This window comes from Cupressus sempervirens, chromosome 11 (assembly GCF_028749045.1).
Source record: "Cupressus sempervirens isolate cs-2001-9-10 chromosome 11, ASM2874904v1, whole genome shotgun sequence".
In the NCBI taxonomy this organism is placed as follows: domain Eukaryota; kingdom Viridiplantae; phylum Streptophyta; class Pinopsida; order Cupressales; family Cupressaceae; genus Cupressus; species Cupressus sempervirens.
This window is the reverse complement of record NC_143128.1, coordinates 49,426,790-49,442,501: the sequence shown is the minus strand read 5'-3', so window position 1 is coordinate 49,442,501 and position 15,712 is coordinate 49,426,790.

Here is a 15,712-nt window from a genome sequence, read left to right as displayed (position 1 = left end):
TTTAGGGATTCAACCTTTCCAAGATCTTCAAAGAAAGCTCAATCTTTAATCCACCTAGTTATGTCATCAACATTTTCCTAAGAAAGCCTCTTTATAAAGTGAAGGTTCCCAAAACATTGTCTATTCCATATCCTTAGCTGCCTTTTAACATATTAAAGCCTTTTAAAAAATGAAAACATAATAGTACCATATGTAGGAGCTACATCTCTTCACTAGAAAAACATAAGATCATAAAAAGAGGAGTCACAAAGCCACATCAACTAGAATTCAAAAGGTGGACACTTTAGAATAATAGCCCCAAGAAAAATTTCCAAAGAATCTAGTAGTGGGTTATTCAAATCAATTTAAACAAAAATTCTAGCAAAAGAAATAACCTTTTAATCGAGGGATTGATGCACAATTGCAATTGCCTTTAAAAGAAAAGTTGTAATTTCATGGAGGATGTCTTCTCGCCAAAATTATAAGGAAAGGCAAGGCACGTGAACGCAAACTGGCACTATTGAATGGAGATCCTTAGTAGAATTAAATCTTGAATGCCATGGTTTGATAAGTAACTCCACATGGTTGTAGAAATATGGCCCTCCAAAAATATGATCGTAATTAGACATGCATGAGAATACAACAAAAAAATAGTTATTCCCAGCCAGCATTATCTCCACATCTCCTTCCACCTTCCATGAGCAATGGATTCATGCCTTAAGAGATGATAAGAAAATTTGGATTCCAAGAAATATGAAAATCAAAGCATGCTTAGTCTAATATTCAATGTCCTCATGACTGCTACTGGAGGAATAAATAGAATAGCAGAATCATGGCTACGTGGAAATTTTTTTCCATCTTTGAACTCTCCCCTAAATAAAATGATTCAAATCTCATTACATGTCCAGTTAGAGAAGAACCATTTGTCCTCACCAATGCAGAAAAAATCTAACCCTTCCATGCAAACAATAAAAACCTCAATCCAAAAATGTTTGCAAATGCTCTCCAAAATCTAGAACCCACACTAATTTTTTCTAGTAGCCATCAATCCAAAAAGAGCAAGATAGAATGGAAAAGAAAATCATCAAAAAAATAATAGAAAACATAGGGCTAGGCCTTGTGCTAGGGATTGAACCCTAGATAAGTACACATCCATCACTCCTCATCACTGCCATTGCTAAAGATATTTTAGCGAATCTTTAGAAAATAAAAATTTCTAAAGTTAAGGCCGACCACCACACTAGTTGATTTGAAAAACAATATAGTTGATCTGTTTAAATGTATTTGAAGCTAGCGAAATAAATTTAATTATTTAGTCAAAGCAACATTGTTCAAAAGGGTGAGAGAATGTAACATATTGTCCTAACATCATCATTTAATACAAATATCAGTCTCACATTATCCAATAGTAGCACTCTTGATCCTCGTTGATAAAAACCCAAACTGATCATGGAGTGATGAAATTCAATGAAATGTTATATATCTAGGACATAGCTTCCATTTCCCTTTTTATGTGTTAAATGAGACCATGTAGATATAATAAGAGCACCGCTAGAATAAAATATAGGGAATGCAACTTAAATATACTACATGTCTATCTTTATTTGGTAACAAATTCATAGAATCACTTTTTCTTGCTTGATCAATCTGATTCTTCATCATGACTTATCTTTTTGCTAATGATTTTAGGAGTTACATTCTCCTCCTATGGAATTGGTTAAAAACACTTATATGTGATCAAAGATTACATAGTTTACATTTGATAGCTCTCCCTTTGGAATTAGTAAAAATAAACTTATATATGTGATTAAAGATTACATAGTTTACATTTGATAGCTCCCCTAGATCTATACTTTTTTGTTCTCCAAAAGATTCCTTTTGTTTTCTAATCTTTTAGAAAACTATTATTTTAATATGTTTGTTTTGTATCATCCCCTTATATCTATCTCATACAACCATATATAAAATAATTTTCACTTCACATAATATAATGCCTATCACTTGTCCCCATTTTTATAGTGATGCAAAAAAATAACTATTATATGTGGCAGTTTGTCAAAAAAAACATTATGCCAAATATTTGCACTTATGGGATGATCTTTCATGCTTCTTTTGGTGCTTCCAATGCTAGATATTCGGAATGTATCTATGATGAAATATATATAATGTATTTTTCTGCAAAAAATCTAGGGGTAGTAGTGAGTTCTCCAGATTTCTTGATATTCTTTTGTATGACCTGCAAATGAGGTATAAGGAGTACCTATAATTCAATTGGGTTTTTGTTCCTCTATTGTCTTCTTCTTTTGTAAAATCTAGTTGTAAAATCATGAAGTCCTTTATCTTGTGATAATGAACCTAGAATGACAAAGGTTCCTCAATTAACTTATCTCTATTTGTCTTCAAATCCTCTTCAATACCTTTTAACTTATCTAAAATATCTTGTGTCAAATTTGAAACATTATGTTCATCAATTGTTGGACTAATTTGATTATCTCCTTAGTTGTATTATTGTTGCCTAGTTATAAAATTATTTCAATTTTATAAGCCTCGATTAATTTTTGAAACTTGCCTGGTTTTAAGCTTTACACTGGCCATTTTATTTTTGAGTTTTTGTGAGTTTCTAAATCTTCATGTCTCTGGCTCATTCCCAGCTTTGCATAGCATTTAAAATTTTTGAAATCCGACTTCTAAGCCTCAAGTTATTGCAGGTTAATGGAGAGACCCAAAATACATGTTTTCAAGTCTATCATTAACCATTAACCTCTCAAAAGTTTAATGATAACGTCCAAAAATATATTTTTCTTAACCTCTCAAAAGGTTAATGATAACATCCAAAAACACATTTTTCTTAACCTCTCAAAAGGTTAATGATAACTTCCAAAAATACGTATTTCTTAACCTCTCAAATAGGTTAATGATAGCGCATTTTGGAGTAGGTTAATTAACCTCTCCAAAAATGTGTGTTTCTTAAACTCTTCAAGATGGTTATTAACTTGTTTGAAAATTTCTCTATCCTATTCAAAATTCTTCTATGAGAAGTCAAATATGTGAATGAGTTGCTTGCTAGAGCAATCGGTTCCATACCAGAGCAAGGTGAGGGAAGATTAAAGCAGTTGGTCAAGGCATTTGAAAGTTTTCTCTCACTTCTAGACTATGAAACTCTAGAGAGTCCTCAAACTAGGCCATTGGATAAGTCTATCTACAAAATATTTGATATGGATCAAGGAAATTGCAAACCCAGCATAGGCAGGAGTTTAAAGTGGGCACTTCTTGGCATGCAGCTAAAGGGCTTTGAGGAGAGATCAAATGGCAGCAACATCCTAGTTCATGAATACCATGATGGCTGGAATAGGAGAAATAGGGGTACTACATTTTCAAAGACAAGCTTTGCTAATTTGAAGAGTTCATACAGTCAACCTGAAAGTGTTTTCTTAAAAAAAAAGTTGTATTGTTGCAGCCAATCCAATGAAAGCTCCGATGAATTCAAATTCTTCCTTTTTTGTGAAGAAACAACCTCCATCTACAAATATATTTAAGATAATCCACATAGTGAACAATGGACCAATTAAGATTTATGAAGTGCCATCCTACAATTACAGTCAGTTGTGATTGAACCAAAATCTTTTGCCTTCGCATCAAATGCACAACAGAGAAAAGACCACATGATCTACTTCTAGAGACGTCTAATTTTTTGTTAGATTCATCTCTTCGTGCCTCAACACACTGAATATTTTGCAAAGCATTCAAATAAGCATTTATGGGATCAATCTAAGGATGGGTAATTTTATGACCAGCATGTAAACTATTTGTTAGAATGCCTTCTAAAATCGTATACTTGAGACATCAAAAGATAACATGAAATATGTTTGATCAAATGTTCATAATGAAAGTGTGGTGAATATAATGATTAAACATAAAACAATTGAATGAGGTCTGTGATAGAATTCCACAAAATGCCAACTTCAATTCAGAATTTTTAAATGAATTTTCAAAAAGCAAGAGCAAGTGCACAATAGGGGAAGCTCATTGGTGTTATCAAAGATTGAAAAAGAGCCATATGTGTTATATAGAAATTAGAACCTTTAAAATATGTTCTAGTTGTGCTTATAATTCCAATTTGGTGGATGCCTTTTCTATCTTGTATTTAGCTTTTATAGGTGGATGTTATGGGTAGTAGAATGCAGAGTCTTGTGAATGATGTCATGTGCAAATGGAAGGCGCCTGATAAATTTGTTAAGAGGGATGAGCCACTATGTACATGTGGTGTTAATGAAGTTGACCTTGTCATTTCGATAATCATGATAGAAGGGGAGTAGATAGTTATTATGCCAAACTATTATTATTTAGAATGTAAAGGTGGTGGCAATGCTAGCAGTATGAAACTGGATAAAGGGAGGTGGTTAGAAAGGTGGAAACTTCATGGTAAGGAGCCATGAGAGAACATCAAGGAGAACACTTGGATAGTAGTTTGGGTGCTAAAATATAAGAAGCCAATTATTATCAACTTTTCATAATAAGAGACGAGTGGTGGCTTTCTTGCCTATATAGACAAGGAACATCAATTGTTCGACCAAATTCCACCCTAAAGAGCATTCATTGTAATTAAAAATTTTGTATACATTTGGCAAAGTAGATGCAACTACGGTTTTTCAGATGGATTTTGTGATCAATAGTTGTCAAGATTATACCAAGTGAAGCCACTGACTTGTTTGATAGAGCACCAAGGCAATATACATCATTACACCAATGTAATGGATGCTTTTCAATGTTGATATCTTGTTGTTAACCTAAGAATGTAATCTATTTGATATAATGACTGTGACCATATGATAGCCTCCAGAAGAAATCTTTAGTAGATAATCAAAACATGGAAGTGTTTGATGTAGAGTTCATTCCTACAACAGACAAGTTGATGAGCACCAAGAAAGCATTATTTGATAGTGGCAAACCAGGCTTCGATTAGATTCATCAAAAAAAATAACTTGAGTATGGTTGATCACAGTTAAAAATATTCAAAAGGAGATCAGCAATGATTTATTATTCAATCTTCCTCTCCAAAGGTGTAAGATCCAAATTTCAAGTCATATTGGGTTAATTTTTTAGAGGTTAATTAACCTCAACCAAATCAAGTATTTTGGAGGTGGTTATTAACCACGAAGAGGTAGTTATTAACCTCTGTGTCTATATAGGGACACCTTTTGGCTTTGTAAAGGGACTTTTTGGCTTTGGAAAAAGGGAGCACTATGCTAAAATTTCAATTAGGAGTTGATATTTGGAAAGTATGTACAAATTTTGTCTTTGTAATCAGAAATTCCTCTTAGGTTCTTGGTGCAAGAAAATAAAGGAACGTGCAGTTTGAGTTCTCTTCTTCTAAATCTAAATTGTTAGAAATGTTGATTCTCTTTATAGTGAGCATTCTTATGGTATGGTGTAGATTTTTATAAATATGTGGATCAGCATTGTGCTAGTAATAGTTTTCAAGCGTAGATCTTGATTTTTGTTATTAGCAATTTTAATTTAGTAGTTTGGGAAAGCCTTGGAGTTGTGTGGTGCATTCGTCATCATGAGCTTTCTCACCTTTTAGTTTTAGATTTTTTTTTTGAAAACCCCTTTAAAAATTATATCATATGAGGGAGCTACCCCTCTAAATGCGAGGAAGGCCACATACCAAGGGCCTATCCAACTATTGTGAACGGTTTGCCACACACTCTATTGGGAAAATTCTACTGTAACAAATTTGTTTACCAACAATTATACAACTAAGTAGTTATAATATCAAGTTTATCTTTTTGAATTGCAATCTATTTATTAAGCTTCCCCATAATATATTGTTCCATTCTTTTCTCGATTAATTACATCATTCTTTTATCTTATTATATTTTAGTGTATGCATTGAGCCTATTCTTCAATTTTTCCTTATTAATTTAGCAAACTAAATTATAGTTTTTGGTGCAATATTCTTATATTAACTATTGTCATTAGATTTCATTTTCTTAGTATCATCATTTTCATTAACTTTATTCTTTTTCATTTTGGGTGCCTTGGTCACCCTCTCTCGAACATTATTCCTCTATTTGTTAGTCTAGATTTGTTTTTCCTTTGGTCCAATTATTTTGGGTTTTCTATTTTTGGTAGAGGGTGTAGATCTTGTTGCAACTGTAGTCCTAGATCATTCAAACTTTAGGACTTTGAGGTTTTTGAATATTTCCTTTCTCACACTTCTTTCATTTAGGTTTCTCTACATCTCCTCTAAATTTTTTATCATTTTCCTAGACCTCTTCTCAACTTTAAGGAATAAAATTTCTGTTTTGATTCTCTTCTTTTTCTATTCATATGTGTCAAACCTTTTGGCTTTCCTATCTATTTTTAACTTCAATGTTTTTGAGTAGCTTAGTCAATGTCAAGCTCATAGCCCATTGGCTCCAACCATGTAGTCCATAGTTATGCATCCTCAATTATAAATGTATCAATGTCTATTAAGAAAAAAATTGTGTATTTGTAATTAGCAACTAATTGTGTGGGAATTCTAAACCTTTGATGCATTTCAAACTTGAATTGTTCAAAGTTATCATTCATCACTTGGTAAAATTTCTGACCCTGACCTTAATTATAAATCTATCAATGTCTATTACAAAAAAAAAAAATTGTGCCTTTGTAATCCTCAAGTAATTGTGTGGGAATTATAAATCTTTGATGCATTCTAAACTTGAATTGTTCAAAGTAATCATTCATCACTTGGTAAAATTTCTGAGCCCAACTATTGATGCAATGGTTAATTTGATAAATGGCAGGCCTCTTGGTATCCCAATTAACTTCACCTATTGTAGGGAAGAAATTTTGTAAGTAGATAAAGATGCTTAGTAACAACCTGTATTTTTGTGTATTAGACTTGGAAGCTTAGATGATCTTCATAATATTTTCAAGTTTCTTTAGCAATAGCTCAACATGATCCATTTTGAAACCTTTCTACATATTTTTTTAGGCTAAATCCACAACAACACATGCTACACTATTGCGTCTTGTTGATTAAATTTTTTGTAACAAATAATACATGGAAAACTTAGTGTCAAGATCACTAATACTTGATACTAAGAGTCCTTTACCATCCCAAGATGCACCAATGTTCTTTTGTATCTCACCCTAAAACTCTCATAGATTTAGCTTTCCTAGCAACAAGGTAACCAATAACCATGTGCAACACAAAGCTGCATCAATCACTCATTAGCTTGACTAAGATAAGAATTTCTCAATCCCTTAGTTTCAATTTATTTATGTTGATCATCCTTCAATTTCCCAATTACACACACTCCCTTGTAAGCTTATTATACCTCATATTTATATATTTCTCCACTCTTATAGTGAACATATGACCTGATGTCATAAACCAATAAAACCCTAGGAGGCCTAAGGAAAGTGCTCTTGTTTCGTTCATTTTGGTATCAATTTAAGGAAATAATTTATTTTTTGGCTATTCACAATCATCACTCCTAACTAGATTTGGTTTCACAACCTTAGATGCCTTCAATGGTGTAGAGATAGTTTCCATTTTCATGGTTTGACGATTATGCTATGTCAAGTAACACTTGAACTATTGTGGCACGTTTAAATTCTTATGCTGGAAATCATTTAGCTGACTCCAAATTTGACAAATTCACTAGTCTCAGCTTAGAATTTAATTTTTCATGCAAATTTCTTAAATTCACTTTGGCTCTTGTTGTATGAAAGGGGATTAATAAAGATTTGAATGCCCTCTTCATAGAAAAAAGTGTTTTTCAAGTTAGGTAGGTTACAATAAATGATACTATTTGGACATTGGTTACATACCAACCAATGACAATACTGACTACCAATCTCATACTGGCTACCAATCTTGGTTACTACCTTTCACTTGATTACTAAGTTCCACTTGGTTACCCAACACTTTACCACCAACAAACTAACTTTCTTGGTTATACTTGTTGACTACACTTACATTCACAATTATACAAGTTCTGCCATTGCATATAGTCTTATGCTAATTCTCATGTCATTCCATGATATTTAGATGTATTTCCCATACACATATGTATGGTTTAGTTTGTGGTTGTAAAGTCACCTGATCTAGAGGCTAAAGTGTCTTGACTAGTATACTTGTTCCACTCTTTCTATCTTCTTTTTGTGATCATATCTTCCAACCACTCTAGATATAATCCTTGTGTTAATAGTAGTACCTTATCTCTTTAATATCTAGTAGAACATTTTCTATGATTTGTAGTATGATGCTTTGTAACCATACTCTACACTTGTTTGACAATAACAATCAAATTTCTATTTCTTAGGAGTTCTATTAGACTTGGATTTAGACTCATTTTCTTGGTGTCCATACTTATTAATGTTATAACAATAACCATAAAATTTAATAGAATAGATATCTTATTGACCTTTCTCTTGGTTACATTTTCTTTGTGATTGATTTTTTCACAATGATAATAAATTAGTTTCTTTGATTTTATATAAATCTAATGTACTTGTATCTCTTAGTCTTCTACGATTTTTCAGCTATTTATCAAGTTTTATCATGCTCTTCTCTAATCTCTTCAGCCTTTCATTGGTTTATTTTTCAATTTTTAGCTCATTCCTCAATTTTAATTTTGTGTTCTCAATACAACAATCTTTTCTACATTTCTTACAATCTAATAATTCACATTGAGTAGTTTACTTTTCCATGTCATATTGATTTTGTGTGAACCTCTATATTTACATATCTTTCTCATTCAATCTTGCACAAGTAGTTGTCTTTTCTCATCTTCTATTATTCTCTTTTCATCTTCATCTTCATCTTGCCTATTTTACTCCATGAGTTCATATATTCTTACTTATTGACCTGTTTTGGTTCCTTCTTAGTAATACTTACTAATTAGACCAATATATATGTTGTCCCTTAATTAATTATACTTCACATGGTAACATGATAAGCTAGATAGTCTTTGTGCTTGGTAAACATAGAGTGTTGTACCTATATCTTTTTTGTAGTTTTATTCCTATTTGATGTCTATCTTTCATTGGTAACAAGATTCAATAAATGATCTTTCTTGCTTATTCCAAAACCACTCCTCATCATGATTTATCTTTTTCACTAATGGCAACACTTAATTAATTTAGGATTGACATTTTCTAGAGCTGACCACCTTCTAGGAAATCTTTCAAATTGAGAGTTTTGACACTTTGAATTTGATCTCATGTTCCCAACTTATCAATCAATTAGAGAGATATAGATGCAATGGAAAAGAGAGAGGATGCAATTCTATGGGCAAAATGATAATCTAGTAAATAGATACTTTACAAGGTATCACCATTAGTAATTTTATTCTACAAAGAAAAGGTATAATTTTATAAAGTCAAAAGATTAAAGAAATTGGAAGATCAAAAGAACTCCATTTTTTTCACCAATGATTTGATTTGACCAATGAACTTGAAAATGACACATGGTTCTAAAAGAGAAACCTTTTCAACCACATGATAGGAAAATCTTATCTTCTACTAATATTAGACAACTATGTTTGTAATACAATAAACTAACTTAGAACTAGGTGATCCATTAAGTTAGGATTGAAATAATAGAACTAAGAATATTATGTACTACTTTTTTCTTTAAACCATGGTGTTAAAATATTGTCTCAAAATAATAAAACATATATATATATATATATATATATATATTTCACAATTTACTATTGCATTGTAGGCTCTTGCCTAGAGTTTTAAATAATTTTATTAAACTAGTTTTATCATCTATTAATGAAATAATTTTTATTTTAAATAATTATACTAATTTTCCTAACTTTGGAGTGGATGTCTTTACACTTCATAATTGCAAAAAAATTAGCAAATACAACTAAATACTTTATTTTCCTATGTATTTACAGCTCATCTTATCCCTCCATCTTAGTCATCTACACCCATTATAGGCCATAACCTTTTAGGAAATTTCATTTCTCAATGGTTGATTTGATTTTCTCAATTGTTGATTTGGTTTCTCAAACCTTGGAAATAATTTCATCATTGATTTTCTCTCTTACCCCATGCAAATTTCCAAGTAGTTGATTTTGTCTCTTAATCTGTGAAATGTTTTATGAATAGTTGATTTTACCTTTTAGTCCCTACCATTGATTTTAGACATTCTTAATTCCAAAATTAGCTTATAGAATCAAATACTCTATTTTTCTATGCATTTACGGGTCATCTTATCCCTCCACCTTAGTCATCTACATCCAATATATGTCATAACCTTTAGGGACATTTCATTTGTCAATGGTCGATTTGATTTTCTCAATTGTTGATTTGGCCTCTCAATCCTTGGAAATAATTTGATGATTGATTTTCTTTCTTACCCCATGTAAATTTCCAGATCAAATACTATATTTTCCTATGCATTTACATGTCATCTTATCCCTCCACCTTAGTCATCTACACCCATTATATGTCATAACATTTATGGATATTTCATTTGTCAACGGTTGCTCTGATTTTATCAATTGTTGATTTGGCCCTTTAATCCATGCAAATAATTTCATCATTGATTCTCTCTTACCCCATGCACATTTCCAGATGTTGATTTTGTCTCTCAATTTATGAAATGTTTTATAGATCATTGATTTTTCCTCTTAATCCCTACCATTGATTTTTCCTCTTACAACCTGCATGATGTGCATAAATAATATCTTTAACCCACTTATTACATACCTACCAATACTATCATAGTGAAGAACAAGCCACATACAAAATCATTCAAGTAAGTCTGACGTAACAATAGAGTCTTTTAAAATCATTATAATTTTATTATTATTTATCATTTGACTTTTAAAATACATAATAGTATTGTTGTTATCATTTGGTTTTGCCCATAGATCTTATATTTATTTTATGTCTATATAGATTTTGAGTCTGTACAACATAGAACTTAATATTTCTTTTACAATAAATAGATTTTTCTCCTGAATTGATTAGTATAACTATTGCACGTAGCTAAATTTTATTTGATTAGAAAAGTTACATTTGATAAGATATTTTTTGATGAATAGTCCTTTTCAATTAATAAAATTTACTAAGATTACAATTCACAAAAAAGGGCCAGGGGATATAGGATCACCCTGCGCATGAGTTCAATCAGTTAAAGCTAGAATAAATAACATGGCCGCAGCTAGGAACTATAAACTATTCATCAAAAAAAAATATTTAAAACAACCTCATGCGGCCAAGGCAGTACCAGTAGAGGGAGGAGGATCATCTTTATCAGGAAATCCCCACACATCAGTGGGATTGTGAGGTAGACTAGGAACAGTCCAGCCATCAGTAGCATCTGCAGGATCTAGGGTAGTTGCAGTCTCCGCATCCTTCTTGTCTGGCTGTAGAGGAGAAATTGCCAGGGCCAACTGGGGAAACTTGCCAGCGTGCGCCTGTCTAGGGGGAGGAGCTGGAGACTAGCCAAAAACCTTCCCAGGGGGGGAGCTGGGGACCAGCCAGAACCACCACGCGGTGGGGAAGCGGAGCGATGCCTCCAACCGCCATGACCACCACTGGGAGAGTGATGGCGGGGAACCTGGGAGCACGGCATAAGTGAGTTGTGACTAGAAGATTGGCATCTGGAATGGCGACTGTGAGACAAGGAGGCATCAGCCAAGGCATCCGGAGGCATTTTGGAAATGGTACAAGGAGCATTGCCCTAGTGGTTTAACAATTCCTGTAAGTGGGCAACCTCTAGGGCAACTTTATTAGCTTCCACCTGTATCTGCATAATGACATTGTTACAAATGCATGCCTTAGAGTACATTGCAATGTTAACATCCAAAAAATTGTGAGTGAATAAAATTGCATTCCTATCTTTCCATAGAGAAAACAAAATTTCCATCTTGAAGGTATGCCAAATCTGGGAAAACTTCTGAGGAAATTTGGGGGAATCACCCAGCAGGATCATGTGCCATGAAAAAGGTTCGGGCCTGAAAGGCTTGAAAAAATCATGAATCCAATGCCAATAATTCTAAGCATGCTTACAAAACCAAAATATATGCAAAAAGGACTCAGGTTGGCCATAGAAGGGGCATCTGGGATCAAGAACCCCAATATGCTTGAGTCGAGGCCTTAGGGGAAGACCTTGGAAAGCAAGGCACCAAGCAAAGTGAGCAATCTTGGGTTCTGTAATGGCACTCGAAATAGTGTCGAACCATTTTCTCCATTGAGAAAGTGAAGAATGCAAATGCCACCATTGATTAAGCGTGTCCACCATCGAAAGGTGGGGTGAAAGCCATCTATATCCCATATTGGGCTTATAATTGGTAAATGGAGTGGCAGGAAACCACTTCCAATCATACCACCAAGGTCGAATAGACTCAATCCCCACTTTATGAAGTGCACAAGGATGGAAGACAATAGAAGCTCATAAGTCTGGCGATCAGCACGAACAAGGCGGTATTGAACTTACATATCCTCCCAAGACCTAAAATTCATGGTGACTCTTGAAAAAATGTCCTTGGCAGTGTGAATGCCACATTTATAGAAATGCAGAGCACTGGCACCTTGAGTCTTGGAAAGAGGAATACCCTGGAAAGCAAATAGAGGAGACCACCAAATGTTCTACTGATTTAAGGACAACCCATTGCGAAACTCATCACCAGACCAATGAAGCCAAGGTTTAACAGCTTCCTAGGCTTTTCAAATGCTCTTTATAATGAAAGAGCCCTATATGACCACTGGTTCATGCATAGTGAGAAGGGTCTGAAAACCAATTCCCTTCCACACTGATCTATTAGTAGGGAAGCCGAAAGAGATGCAATGCCTGACAAGAATTTTCTAGGCTTCATCTCTAGAAATAGCTCTAATAATCCATTTAGCACAGAGGGCAAGGCCCTGCTTTCGAGTGGAAAGCAGGCCGAGACCCCTAGATTCCCTTGGGAGACAATAGAAATCCCAAGCAACTCTATGAAAACCATGATGGTCAGAGCCAGAGGCCCAAAGAAAATCTCTGAGCAAATGTTCTAATTTGAGATAGGAAGCTTTGGAGGGAGCCCAAAAAGAAGAATAAAACACATGGGTGATAGCCAAAATCTTAGAAAAAATTTGGAATTTACCAGCAAGAGAAAGAGGCTTAGTGATCTAATAATCAAGCTTTTTGGTAATCTTTGTAAGCACAGCATTCCAAAGTTCCATAGGGGAAGCCTGAAAAGAAAAGGGAATGCCAAGAAAGCGGAAAATTTCTCCATGAGTAACCCATTTCCATTGGAATTGGCTGAGCCAAGGTGGAGCTGGCAAAAAAGACTATCGATAACAGAGCATTTTATGCCATTGAATGGCAGAGCCAGATGCTTGACAAAAAGTGTCAAGACAATTTACAACATTTTTTATATTTTCTTCATTTTCAAAAAGAGTAAGAAAAGAATCATCAACAAAATGACCATTGACTAACTGAGAGGAAGAATCAGGCAAGGAAATGCCACGGACCAGCCTTGAAGACACAGAGTGAGCAAGTAAATAACCAAAACCTTCAGCAACAAGGACATAAAGTGCTGGAGCTAACAGACAACCTTGTCTAATGGAGCAAAAAAGTCCAAAAGCTTTAGATTGCAAATTATTGATGGTGATGCAAGCATTAGCATCACCAAAGAGCATCTCCATGGACTGAAGGAACTTGGGACCAAAACCTAGAGCCTGGAGCATAGCCAAAATTAAAGGCCATTCAATGCAATCATAGGCTTTAGCAAAATCTATCTTTAAAAAGATAGCCTACTGCTTGGACTTACGAGCCCATTCCATACCTTCCCAGACAGCAATGATGTTGTCAAGAATATACCTGGATTTGATGAAGCCAGTTTGTTCATGCCGCACAATTAGAGGAAGCATATGGCAGATTTTGAGAGAGAGCGCCTTAGCAATGATCTTATAAGGGACAATCACGAGGGTGATGGGCCTCCAGATGCAGATGTCCTCAGGATCACCAGCTTTAGGTATGAATTTAATATTGCCTTTATTTATGATTACTCCTAAACTTTTAGAATGGTATGCTTCAAGATAGACTTTGTGCAGATCAGGACCAATTTGCTCCTAAAGATGTTTGTAAAATTCACAGGGAAATCCATCACACCCAGGGGATTTGTCATCTTCCATGGAGTAAACTGCCTCTTTAAGGTCTCAGAGGGAAAGAAGTTGCTCACAGAAAGTGCGTTGCTCAACCGCGAGGCAGTTTGGAGTAACAGTAATACAGTTTTTGAGAGCCTCCTTCTGAGAAACCGAATGGCCCTGTGAAGCAAAAATGTTCTCATAGTGAAGAACAAAAGCTTGCAGGATGTCTGGCAGAATGGAAAGAACATCAGTTCCCTATTTTATCTTTTTAATCCCAATATTGTTATGATGGGCTCGGAGATCCTGGAAGAACTCGTTCGAGGCTTTGTCGCCAACCTCCAACCAGTGGAGATAGGCTTTGATTTGAGCTCCTCGGGCGGCATAATTATCATCAATTTGCTTTTCATGGCGAAGCTTGGCAAGCTAAAGTTGAAGATCCACATCAAAGGGGTTGAAGGTGAGTGCTTTAGAGGCTTTTTTGAGGGCAAGGGTCTTGGCTTCATGAGATTGTTTTCTAAAAATTGCCAGCTGACACCCGTAGATGATAAAAAAATGAGTCGTTCTAGTAATGGCATCATTCCACCATTGAATCTGACCTCGATGGGAATGTGGACGTGGTTCCAAATTCTAGACACGTTGTATGTGGGAGATGGAGGAGGCATGCAATAGCACAGACGTGTTGAGGAAGAATTGAGACTTAACCACTTTGGAGATAGTTGTTTGCCAAGAAATGCCAAAATAAATGGGATAGTGGTCTGACAATGTCACATCTGTCAGGGGAATGATAGGTAGATCATGATCTTCAGAAAAATAAAAAAAGATTGTGCCGAGATCATAGCACGATCAAGATGTTTCAATATGCGGTCAGGACCGGCTCAAAAATTGGACCAAGTGTGCCAAGCCCCATTATCATGACAGCAGCTAGTATTGGGATCAAAGAGGCCCAATTTATGACGCATTTAAAACCAAGCTTCTCTTTCCCCAGTTGTCCAACGGAAAGGCAGAATGCCATCTTTGTTAGAAGCCACTTCAACCATATTGAAGTCCCTACACAGGACCCAAGTAGTTGGTGGCAGGTTGTTAGCAAGCCAAACCCACATTTGTGCCCTTTCCACAGCATCATTGGAGGCATAAACATTAATGACTCCAAAAGAATGATTGTTAATGGAAAGAAAAATCCAAATAATACGGTGTGTGGGGTCAGAACTGTGCGAAATAATAGCAGAATGAAGGCGAGGTGATAGGAGAGTAACTACACCACCTTGGCCAGCTTCATGCTAAGAAGAAAACATGATGCTATCCTTCCAAATGACACGGCATGCAGCAGAAAGCATGAAACCAGAAATCTTAACTTCTTGCAGGCAAACAAAATCTAAATTCCCAAGTCTATGATGGGTATCCTGGACATAGAATTTTCTGGGGAGGTTTGTAAGACCTCGAACATTCCAAGAGAGGAAGTTTATGAAAACTCTTCCATATCATCCTTGTCCTTGAGAGAGGAGTAACTATTCTACAAAAAGGTAGAAATCGGGTGAAAGTCAGACGGGAAATCCTTTGGACTTACCGCCTGCCATTTGACCCCTAATATCTCTGCACGTCCAAGAGGACTATGAGAACACCTTGTTGCTGGTGGTACTATGGA